This window comes from Rutidosis leptorrhynchoides, chromosome 2 (genome assembly GCF_046630445.1).
Source record: "Rutidosis leptorrhynchoides isolate AG116_Rl617_1_P2 chromosome 2, CSIRO_AGI_Rlap_v1, whole genome shotgun sequence".
In the NCBI taxonomy this organism is placed as follows: Eukaryota; Viridiplantae; Streptophyta; class Magnoliopsida; order Asterales; family Asteraceae; genus Rutidosis; species Rutidosis leptorrhynchoides.
The window spans coordinates 572,311,473-572,324,654 of NC_092334.1; the positions used below are offsets into that span (position 1 = coordinate 572,311,473).

General features: G+C 33.8%; 1 pseudogene; it reads left to right on the top strand.

The window, feature by feature from the left end:
• The first annotated feature begins 384 nt into the window (after window positions 1-384).
• On the top strand, window positions 385-6,776 carry LOC139894589 (putative disease resistance RPP13-like protein 1; annotated as a pseudogene).
• The last annotated feature ends 6,406 nt before the right edge of the window (window positions 6,777-13,182 follow it).

Sequence of the window (13,182 nt, forward strand, 5' to 3'; positions counted from 1 at the left end):
CAACGGCGAATCTTCACTTTCTGCGAGGTCAACTTTGACAGCTATAATATAAATGGGATGATTCTCACACACACTTTTTTAATCCTCACACACTAATTTAAAGAAATGGAGTATTATTAGAAGAGTAAAAGGTTAAAATAGGGGTGTGAGGATCAAAAAAGGGTGTGTTAAAATCATCCCCATAATATAATAATAGAATATTTAAATTGTTAATAATTATTAATAAATAATAAATATTAATTATTAATTAATAAATAATAATCACTACTGGTATTACTATTACTAATAACAATTAACAACTTTTTTTTTTTTTTTTTTTTTTTTTTTTTAACACCACTATAAACAAGGGTTGAAAACATTGTATCTGTACACTGCACACCCATTTCCTTTAAATTCATCACCACTGAACCCTGCTCTTATCAATCATAAACAATGGCTGAAATCATTGCTTATGATCTCCTCAAAGTTGTTCTCAAGACGTTGGCAACTGAAGGTCTGAAGAAAATTGTTCGCTCTCGGGGAATTCAATCTGAGCTCAAGAATCTGGAGAGGAGATTGTTGCAGATCCAAAACGTTCTTAATGATGCTTCTCAAAAGGAAGTAACTGATGAAGCTGTTAAAGTGTGGTTGAATAGTCTCCAACATTTGGCTTACGATATTGACGACCTACTCGACAATTTAGCAACGGATGCTATGAAGCGTGAGTTCAAAGAAGAAGAATCTCTTGCCTTCACTAGCAAGGTAACAAAACTCATCCCAAATTGTTGCAAAAATTTCACATTAAGTGAAAAGATGAGTCACAAGTTAGATGATATTATGACCAAGTTGGAAGATTTGGAGAAGGAAAAAATTAGGCTTGGTTTGAATGTGATAAATGATACGCCAAAAAATGTAAATAGAAAATACCAAACCTCTGTTGTAGATGTATCTACTATTGTTGGGCGTCAAGTGGAAAAAGAGGAACTAGTCCTCGAATTACTAAGGGGTGAACCTTGTGATAAAAGCTTTAGCGTTGTTCCGATAGTTGGTATGGGTGGGGTTGGTAAAACAACTCTAGCCAAACTTTTGTATAATGACAACCGGGTGATGGATCACTTCGATCTCAAGGCGTGGGTTTGTGTTTCAGATAATTTCGATAGTTTTAGTATAAGCAAAGTTATTTTTCAGTCTGTAGCTGGCGAGACTAAGAAATTTGAAGATTTAAATCTACTTCAAGTAGATCTAAAAAATCTACTTATGGGGAAACGATTTCTGTTAGTGTTGGATGATGTATGGAGCGAAATTTATGAGGATTGGGTAACCTTAGTTGCTCCGTTTCATGCATGTGCTCCCGGAAGTAAAGTCATCATGACAACACGGAAGGAGCAATTACTCAAAGCGTTGGGTTGTAGTGATCTAAACCTTTTGCAGAGCCTGTCACATGATAATGCGGTGACTTTATTTACTCAGAATGCTCTGGGTTTAGATAACTTTGATTCACATCCTACTCTAAAACCACATGGTGAAGATATTGTGAAAAAATGTGGTGGCTTGCCTTTGGCTTTGGTAGCAATTGGGAGGTTATTGAGGACCAAAGAAAATGAAGAAGAGTATTGGAAGGATGTTTTGAATAGTGGGATATGGAGATTAAAAGATGGAGATGGAATTGTTCCTGCCCTTAGACTAAGCTACCATGATCTTTCAGCGTGTTTGAAGCGGCTTTTTGCATATTGCTCTTTGTTTCCTAAGGACTATGTATTTGATAAGAGGGAGTTGGTTCTACTGTGGATGGGAGAAGGATTTTTGCACCATTCCACTCCAAACATGTCAACAGAAGAACAGTTTGGTGATAACTGTTTTGAAGAATTGTTGTCAAGGTCGTTTTTCCAACATGCACCAAACTACAAATCGTTGTTTATGATGCTTGACTTGATGAATGACTTGGCAACATCAATTGCTGGTGAGTTTTTTGTAAGGTTAGGAAATGAGATGGAGAAGGATAAAGGGAGTAATGCATTTGAAAAGTGTCGCCATATGTCATTTGTTCGCGAGAGATATGTAACCTATAATAAATTTGAGGAGGCATTCGAAAGAGCCAGAAGTTTGAGAACATTCTTGGGTACGTATGTTGAAGTGATAGATGATTGGAAAACATTCTACCTATCAAATAAGATTCTGGTAGACTTACTTCCAAAGCTATTACAGTTAAGGGTTCTTAACTTAAGTAACTTTGAGATAAGTGAGGTACCAGATACCATTGGTAGATTGAGGCACTTGAGGTATCTTAACTTATCTCAGACTAAAATCACACAACTGCCAGAGAGTGTCTGCAACCTCTATAATTTACAGACACTGATTCTATATGATTGTGATAGATTAGTTAACTTGCCCATCAATTTATCGAAACTTAAAAATTTGCGGCATCTTGACATCAGGAAAACTTCGAGTTTGGATAAGACGCCCTTTCGGATCGGCAAGTTAAACAAACTACAAACAATCTCCAAAATCATTCTTGGAGGTGAAAATGGATTTGGAATTATCGAGCTTATAGAATTAAAGAATGTGTGCGGGGAAATTTCTATTGAAGGGTTAGACACAGTGCAAAATGCTACTGATGTACGAGAGGTAAACTTTTTGCAGAAGAGGCTTAGTAAGTTAGAGTTGATATGGGGTAATGTGATCGACAGTTCTCGAAAAGATTTGCTTGAAAAGGATGTTTTTGATGGGCTGATGCCTCATAATGCTAATTTAAGAGAACTCAAAATAGAATCATACGGAGGAACAGAGCTTTCAAACTGGGTTGTGGATCCCTCTTTTAATAGGTTGTCACATGTAACAATACATGGTTGTAAAAAGTGTACATGTTTACCGTCACTTGGGCAGCTACCTTCACTGGAGGAGTTGTTTATTGAAGGCATGGATGAGGTGAATAATGTGGGTGTTGAGTTTCTTGGTGTCGGTGTTGGTGTTTCATTCCCAGTACTTAAAATTCTAAGCTTTGAAGATATGAAGGGGTGGGAGTCATGGTCAACCAAAAGTGGGGTTGCGTTTCCGTGTCTTGAGAAGCTTGTTATACAAAATTGTCCTAATTTGGTACAAGTATCAATCGAAGAAGCATTGGCTTCCCTAAGACATCTTCAAATAAGGAAGTGTGGTTACAGTGTGTTGACAAGTCTGGTTCAAGCAGCTTCATCAGTCATTGAGTTGGATATAAAATCTATTTTGGTATTTGAGAAAGGCATGGTTGATGTGAATAATGTGGGTTTGGAGTTTCCGTGCCTTGAGAAGCTTGTTATAGAAGAATGTCCCAATCTGGTTCAAGTATCAATCGAAGCACTGCCATCACTGAGACATCTTGAAATAAGGGAATGTGATCACATTGTGTTGACTAGTTTGGTTCGTGCAACTTCCTCAGTCACAAAGTTATACCTAGACCGTATTTCAGGTCTTACTGATGAGGTGTGGAGAGGTGTTGGTGAGCGTCTTCGGGCAGTTGAAGAATTAAGCATTAGAAAGTGTCATGAGATGAGATACATGTGGGAATCAGAAGCAAAGGCAAGTACGGTTCTTGTGTGTTTAAGAATGTTGGAAGTAAAGTTTTGTGATAATTTGGTGAGTCTTGGAGAAATAGAAGAGGATGATTCTGATGATGATAAGAGCAGAAGCAATCTCCTCACATCTCTTAGGATACTTGTAATAGAGGAATGTAAGAGAATGGAGCATTGTATTTGTCCTAACAACATTGAGACATTGGATATCAAATATTGTTCTTCCCTTACAGATGTTTCCTTTTCATCAAGGGAAGGAGGAGGACAGAACCTCAAATCACTTGATATTATTGGTCATGAAGGAGGAGACAAGAGTCAGATGCTTATCAACAAAGCCATGCCATTGCTTCAACATTTAGAAATATCTTATTTTCTGAATCTGAAATTCATCCTTGAATTGAGTTGCTTCCTTCATCTCACCGATTTACAAATTACTAATTGTGAAAGTCTGGAATCAATTCCTGATCAACAATTTCCGAATCTCACTTCATTAACACGATTGCATATTACGGAATGCCCAAGAATGGACGGTTCATTTCCTCGTGGGCTTTGGCCTCCCAGATTGGAATACTTAACAATAGGCGGGTTGAAGAAGCCCATATCAGAGTGGGGCCCACAAAATTTCCCACCCTCACTTTTTGACCTAAGCTTACATGGGGAAAATGATGTAGTAAGTATTAGTGATAGTCAGTTGTGTAGTCTTCTTCCATCATCTCTTACTTTTCTCAGGTTATGGGATTTAGGTGAATTGGAAAGAATATCAAAGGGACTGCAACACCTCACCTCCCTCTCAACATCTTGAAATCTGGATGTGCCCAAAGTTGAGAGATTTACCAGAAATGTTGTTTCCTTCACTTCTCAGTTTGACAATCTTTAGATGCCCAACGCTGGAAGAAAGGTGTAGTAAAAGTAGAAGTAGAAGAGGATCCTACAACTACTGGCCGCTCATCTCTCATATTCCTTACATCAAAATCGGCTGAATTGAAGGTGAGCATCTCCCTGGTCCCACATCCAATAATTGTACAACTAATTGTACAACTATCAACTACAACTATCAACACTTACGGTCTTGCAAATCTAAAAAGATGATTACTGGGAATGGGCAATTGCTCCTGGGGTTTCACCGTCTCTTCGATATCAACATCGAGCTGTGTGCTTTGTGTACTAAATACTAAGCTATTAGCTATAGTGGACTTTATGTGTCATAATCACACCTGGAAAACTGGTCAAGTTGAGTCGGGGATTAAACGGGTCACGGGTCAAAACGGGTCAACTTTTAAATAGGTAAAACGGGTTGGATCGAGACCCAGGTCGGGTTGGGTCTTGGTGGGTCAAGACTCAAGACCCACTATTTATCTTAAACTTTTGGTTCGGGTTGGGCCGAGACCCGTTTTCAGTTTCGCGTTGCATTTTGTGTTTTCTCGTTTCACTTTCACATTTCGTTTTCAGTTTCTCGTTTCACTTTCACATTTCGTTTTCAGTTTCGCGTTTCATTTTTAGATTCGGGTTTCAATTTTCAGATTTTAATTTCGCGTTTCATTTTTCATTTCCACGATTCGCAAAAACTGAAACCTAAAACCCGAAACACAAACGTGAAACTAAAAACTGAAACAAGAAATTGGAAACAAAAACGCGAAATTGAAAAGTAAAACGCGTTTCTGTTTTCAATGTCACGTTTCAGTTTTCCGTTTTAACGTTTAGTTTTCAATTTCGTGCTTCTTCAGTTTCGTGTTTTACGTTTAAATTTTTGTTTAACATTTTATATATACGTTTTACAGAGTATCTTTTACGGTTTGAGATTAGTATATATTTGTCATTATAATAGGTGAGATTTGGTCATGCAACGTACAATCCTCGACGTTTAATGTCATTTTTATCCTTAGAATTAACGAAAGTAAATAGTAATTTCTATCCTTAAATTTAACTCTTAATAAAAATGTGTGGATTCTTTTATCATTGTACCATTATTCGTGCAAGATTTAACTATAAAAATACGTAGTAGTTATTTGCAACCCACTAAGACCCATTACAACCCGCTCTAAGACCCATTGGACCCATTCCAACTCTATCCAACTATTTTAAATAAACCTATTTGGACCTCCTTGTGATTTTTTATCCTTTCCCTTCCAGACCTACGGGTCAGTTATTCAAACCCAATGGACCTATTTTTTCCAAAACAGGTCGTAATTGCCACCTATAGTCATAATCACATAAAACACATACATATACATGTAGACTGCCAAAGGTGGTGTTGATTTGTTAAACTTTGAACAAAAATGGAGCTATTTTCTTAGAAAAGTTATTTAATATTTAATTGAAAATTGAGAATTTACAGTATTTCTTTATTATGAAATATAGAAGCAAAAAAAGCTCTAATCTCCTCTCGTTGTTGATGGATTCAGTAATTCATTTACTTTACTTATACATATTATATATATAGTGTGAAGTGTGATACTCTAGATTATGTTAACTAATAATTAATTTATTACTCTATATTTATTAACATTCAAAAAATGGACTGAATATGTTCTCCGTTGACCCAGTAACACCTGACCTGTTTTGATCCTACCACATTAGTTACACAATTCACTTTGAATCTCTGATTGACTTGTGTATTCTTGGTTAATATGCAGGAGACAAAGCAAAGCTAAATACTTGGTCATTGCTAAAACTCTTGTTGCTGCAAAAGCACGTCAGATGTTGACCAGTCAGACAGGGATCGTAGAGCTGAGCGGAGGCTATTCCTAGTGGGAAATTATTTGGAAAAACAATGCTAGAATTTGTTTTGAAGAAATCTGATGAGTCAAAAGTCTGGCTGGAATTTCCAAAATAATTCAGTGTGGAAGTCAAAAGTCTGATCAGACTTTCTCCACATGTTTTCAAGAGTTTTGAAGAAAACCAGATTGGCTACTTTTAAGGATCGAATATTTGAAGATGTTACAGCTGAAAACTCGTTTACAAAGTCAAGTTTATGTATTTGGAAAGAATTAAAGGCGCATTCAGTTATTGTTATTGAGATCGCATAATTAATGTGCTCGCAACTTAATTTCCGGAACAAGAAATCAAGTCTAGGTTATCGTGTATTGTAACCTAGTTTGTGTATTATAAATAGAGTACGCTAGACACAATGTTTAGTTTGCAAAGGCACAGGGTCCATACCCAAATAGGGCAAAATAAAACCCCAACAATACATATATCGGGTTCATACCATTATCAATTTTAATTTTAACTAGTGAAATGAAACCCGTGAAATCACATGATTGTTTAAACGAAATAGTTTAATGATATGTTTTAGGTATTAAGTGAATGTAAATGCTAAAGTTATTTAGTTTAATGAACTGTAGAACCACAGAGTCCGACTAAGAAAATCGTCAGTTGAACATTTCATCAAACACCTAAAATGCATATTAAACAATCTACATCCAATCATAAGAGATAATATTGGTTGTCATTTTATTTTAAAAGTGTAAATTAAAATATAAATTTAGAATTGTTTCCTTCTGCATACCTTCTTGTACTCAATTCAAAATAATTAATCAATATAATTCAAAATTATTTAATTTTAATAATTAAAATAATTATTAATAAGATTTAATAATAATAATTAATTAATAAGATTTAATTTTAATTCAAAATTATTTATATTAATGAAATCACTCACAATGTTAGATTTTTTTTCTTTCTTTTTTTGATTTTTTCTTAACAAAAGAATTAGCCTACATCATCATTATAGGATTTTAATATTAACTATAGATAGCTCAATTCTTTTAAACCTAGTAAAGTGTCCATCCCGTCCTTTTGCGCCATTATGAATTTGTATTCCAGAGTATACATTATATATTTATCCCGTTTTTTTGCGCAGGTACCCAATTCCAAGCCACCGTTTTTTTGCGCAGGTACCCAATTCCAAGCCAATTCCAATTCCATCTAGATCCTCATGTGTCAATTTCAATTTCAAGACACTGGTCATTCATCAATGTGTCTTTTTTGATAAAGGTCTAGTTAAAATAAAAGTAGAAGAGGATCCTAGAACTACTGGCCCCTCATCTCCCATATCCAAATAGAAAATGAGTTACAGTGAAGGTGTGCATTTCTTTTCTCTTTCTAATTCTATAATTCTGCATTAAAAAATTGGTTTTGCTTACAATTAAACAGTTATTAAAAATGAGTTTACTTGTTCCGAGCCTCGTTTGTGTCTCTTGTTGTACCTTTGTTTTCTTTTCTCTTTTTGAGACGAAGAATCGTAATAAAGTTTTCGTTTTTTGCCACAAAAAAACAGTTATTAATAAATACTATTGCATCTCAAAGATTAACAAAAAATGTGTACAATTAATGTATCATGTTAGAAATGTACTCCGTGATTATAAATAAACAAAAGAATTGATAAGTTTTTCTATTCAGATCCTGTATGAACTGAAAAATTACACTAATATTCTGAGTTTCGTATAATACTATCTACTATTGTTTTTTTTTTTTTTTTTTTTTTAACATCGATTGGGATCACCCGAGGGGACTAAACCACCCGTTAGGATCATCTCCCGTTTCGAATATGCCGATGCAGCGATAATAACCCCGCCCCCATCGCTGCCCGGGAGGAAACCTTGAAACCGATCCAAGGGCACGACCAAGTAAAACCCCCCTCCCCTTTACCCCCAAACGATATGGGAAATGTGCCATTGGTGGATACTTCATGACAGGGATGAAATTGTGTTTTTAATATGTAGCCAAGGGGAGTCGAACTCCTGACTTCCCCTAAAGGAGGCAGGCCACCAACCGCTAAACCACATCGATCACAACTTCAACTATCTACTATTGTTTCTTGAATTATTTCAGTTTATGTTGAAACTGAAACTTAAAATCATGATAACAATTATTGAAAGGTCTCAAATAGTAAATTATTGTTGTCTTTTATGCTTTCCGAGCCTTCCGTAAAACGATCTTTTATGCATATATCCCCTAGGATACACTATTATCCACCAAATTATTCTTTCTCTAATATCTGTGAAGACCCGTCCTAATCCATCCGGACGAAGTCCATATCGATTATAAACGTTTCACAACAGTTGATTACATCGCGAGGTACTTGACCTCTATATGATACATTTTACAAACATTGCATTCGTTTTTGAAAAGACAATATTTCATTACATTGAAAGTTGACGGCATGCATACTATTTCATAATATATCTAACTATAATTGACTTAATAATAATCTTGATGAACTCAACGACTCGAATGCAACGTCTTTTGAAATATGTCATGAATGACTCCAAGTAATATCTCTAAGGTGAGCAAATGCACAGCGGAAGATTTCTTTCATACCTGAGAATAAACATGCTTTAAAGTGTCAACCAAAAGGTTGGTGAGTTCATTAGTTTAACATAAATAATCATTTCATAATTTTAATAGACCACAAGATTTCATATTTCCATTTCTCATAAACATACGTCCCATGCATAGAGACAAAAATATCATTCATATGGATTGAACACCTGGTAACCGACATTCACAATATGCATATAAGAATATCCCCATCATTCCGGGATCCTCCTTCGGACATGATATAAATTTCGAAGTACTAAAGCATCCGGTACTTTGGATGGGGCTTGTTGGGCCCGATAGATCTATCTTTAGAGTTCACGTCAATTAGGGTGTCTGTTCCCTAATTCTTAGATTACCAGACTATATAGGGGCATATTCGATTCGATTCGATCATTCAACCATACAATGTAGTTTTTTGATTACTTGTGTCTATTTCGTAAAACAGTTATAAAAGCAGCGCATGTATTCTCAGTTCCAAAAAAATATATATTGCAAAAGCATTTAAAAAGGGATTAATGAAACTCACAATACTGTATTTTGTAGTAAAAATACATATGGCGACATTGAACAATGCAGGGTTGGCCTCGGATTCACAAACCTATATCATTTATATTTATATTAACACATATATTTGTATTTGAACAAATTTACATATTATATCTTAAGTTTTATATCTTATACATTGAATAAATAATAGTTTTATAGTTTTATATATAATTAATTTTTATATTAAAATCAATGATTTTGTTATATGTAAATATTTATATAAATAATTTTTAATATATATAATTATATGTAATACTATGGTAGTTGTAATAAATATATTTTTATATAGGAAATATTTAATTGGAATAATAATATTGTTAATATGAAAATATTAATAGTAATGATAATAATAATAATCTTAATGATAACTCTAGTAATAATGATAACGTCGATAAAATTTTTGATAATCCTTAATAATAATAGTATCGTTAATAAAAATGATAATGATAATAGTAATGATAATTTTAATAATAACATCAGTATCAATGATAATAATAATAATAATAATAATAATGATGATGATGAATATAACTTAACTACCTCAAAAGTTTTTCCCAAAACAAAATGCCCCAGACAAGGCTCGAACCCGCGACCTCTTGCTTAAGCACAAACACACTAAACCACTTGAGTTCTACATGCTTTTCTGATTTAATCCCATATTATAAAATATAAACCCCGTGTTTTGTTTTGGCCTAACAACAATTACACAGCCCACTAACACTTTCGGCCCAATTAACATTACAAGAACTCGGCCCAAAAGCATTTCTTATCCTCGGCCCAAGATTACAATTAAGTTTACGGCCCAAAACTTAAATAATTACTCGATGGCCAAAGTAAAAACAAATACTCCGTAACATTTGGGGTCTTCATTACCCACTTGTCCACTATGTTCTTTATGGTTGGCCACCATAATATTAATTTATGTTTATTTGTACATCTTTGCTCATACAGAAAAGGAGAAGTAAAACTATGTATATAATTGCAGCAGTTTTTGTTGGTTTATGTTGTGGGTCGACAGGAGAGTGGTAAAACAGAAACAGATAGTACAACAGTGTCGCGATGGTTATGGTTTTCAGGCTGCTACAGTAGCGAAAAAATAATAATAATAGAAGATGAGTTGCAGGTTGCAGGAAATAAGAGCATGGTAGCTGTGGTGGTTGGTCAGAAATTCGTATAGCAGCGTGTAGCAATAGCGAATGGGTGGTGATTAGCAGTGGTGGTTATGGATGTTGTTTCAACGAAGAAGAAAAGTAAGAAAGGGAGAGGAGAGAGAGAATAGTGGTTGTTTTGGGTTGTTGGTAACCGTAACTCAGCAGTCGCGGTTATCAATAGTAGTAGGTCACAAGAAATATTAGTAACAAGAAGATGACTAGTGGTGTTGATAATTGGGTTCACGAAGAGAACATAAATAGTAAAAGTGAGAGTGATTGTTTTCGATTTAGACATAACAAAGAAAAAAAATGCAAGTAACAAAGGTGTTCGGTATGGGTTTGTTCAAACCAGAAGTTTAACTCAAAGATGGTTCAGTGTTGGTTCTAATGGTGGGTTGGTGTTTAATAATTTAGGGTGGCGGCCTTCAAGGTGGTCTCGGTTAGGGATTCACCACAAGATACTGTTATGGCGGTTGTACAGTGCCGGTGGGTTGTTAATCAAAAAGGTTGTGGTTTGTAAGAGAGTGAAGGATTGTAGGTTAAATTTACACAGAGATAGATAGATGGTTCAATCAACTATCAATATGAAAGAAAGAATCAATATGAAAGAGAGATGAGGATAATTGGTTAATGTATGTGTAAGTGTGTGTTTAGTGTGTGAATGGTGATGGGTTTCATTTGGTGATAGCAACAGTACCTCGAAAAGCTCCGGTTTTTGGATGATCAAAATAGTACAGATTTCATAATAATGGTTTGGTCCAGTCAAGTTGTAAGTCGACGGAAATAGAAAACAGCATTCATCTCGAGTAGATTCTTGTATGGTGTTGGTTCTATGGTGAACCAAAATAAATGAAAAGATGATGGGTTTGGTATTTTGATGAAGTTAGATGATGAGTGGTAAATATATATCAAATAACAAGACAGAAAGTTTAAGTCTTGTTTTGTGTTGGTGTAGGAATTGATTAATATGAGAAACGAATAATTGTACGGTAAAAGAGGAATGTTATTGAACAAGTTGATGTGTGGTTGAATTTGCATACTGAATGTGATCAAATAGAATCATAATATTATAAAGAAATACAACATGATATGTGACGAAGACAGAAAACAAATCAAACACTGTAATCTTTTGATTATAATATAATTAATCTTTCAAATTTTAAACATGTAAAAATTCTTAGCAGCCGTTCAATAATTCTACCGACAATTTTCATAGGGATAATATTTCGTACTACATTGTTATTCAGTGACGGATAAAAGTCTTCAGAAAAAAAATTCCAAAATTTTAAATTAACTATATTTTTTTTTTTATTTTGGTCATTATGGTATAAAATTCGATCCTTAAATTAATAAATAAAAATTACATCAACTGTCCCTCTCATTTAAGGGTAAAATATAGAAAGTGTTAAAATTAATTAATTAGATTCTAAATATACTTTTAATAAGCCTACAACTTATATAACTCATTTTTGTATCACCGTTTACTTTAAAATTACATAAGTTTGAATTTAACTTGCTTAATATCAACCGAAACATCAAACGAGTATTGCAATCATTTAATATTTACTTTTAATATATTTTATTTATATATAGAAATATATTTTAAATAATAATTATAATATCCTATTTTTATTTTTATTAATTCTTAATAACAATAACATATAATACTTCAAATTATATTTCGAATTATTATTTATATATACATACACACATATCTATTTACAATTAATTGTTCGTGAATCGTCGAGAGCAGTCGAAGGTCAATTGAATATAAGAACATCGTTCCAATGTTTTCTAAACTCAACATTACATACTTTGCTTATCGTGTCAAGATCATAATAAGATTAAGTTTAAATTTTATCGGAAATTTCAGGGTCGTCACAGTACCTACCCGTTAAAGAAATTTCGTCCCGAAATTTGAGTGAGGTGGTCATGGCTAACAATAAAAATGTTTTCATGACGAATATAAGTTGATAAATAGAGTTTTATCATTATTGATAAATATAGATAAAACGATTCGATTATGTGGAGCGTTCGAGTGAAATTGTCGCAAAAGATTGAGATAAAGATTTAACTTTTGACATAGTCATGATTGATTTTTAGAAACTAAAGTGCGTCTTAGCATTTTGACGTAGCCAGGGTTGAATTCCGTAATTCAAGGGATTAAAGAAAATCTTCGAAATCTAAAAGATTTGGTTCTTCGGCGAATAAGGAAATTAAGATCTCTATAATTAAATACGGTGATCTGCCTCGATTACTCTGTCTGATATTTTCATTATAAATTAAGCTCTTCGGTTCCATTATTATCACCATTCCTATACTTTCTTTCTTAGTTCATATATCCAAAAGATTGTGAAAATGCTTAATTCTGTTCTAATCCTTGGTATTTTTTTTTTTTAATTATCACTTCTGTCATCCTTCTTTTTAATCTTCCACCAGAAAATCTGTTTACTATTACTATTACCTTTGGATGATTCTATTCTTAATTCTACCGTGTCTTTAGGTTTTTATAAACATTGATATACACGGTTTGTAATTTCTACGTTGTTGTTGGGTTTTATATCTTCCCTTATATTTCGATGTCCTTGCTTCTGTCTCCTATAATCATTGTCATCCATAGTTAATGCTCTCTCCTA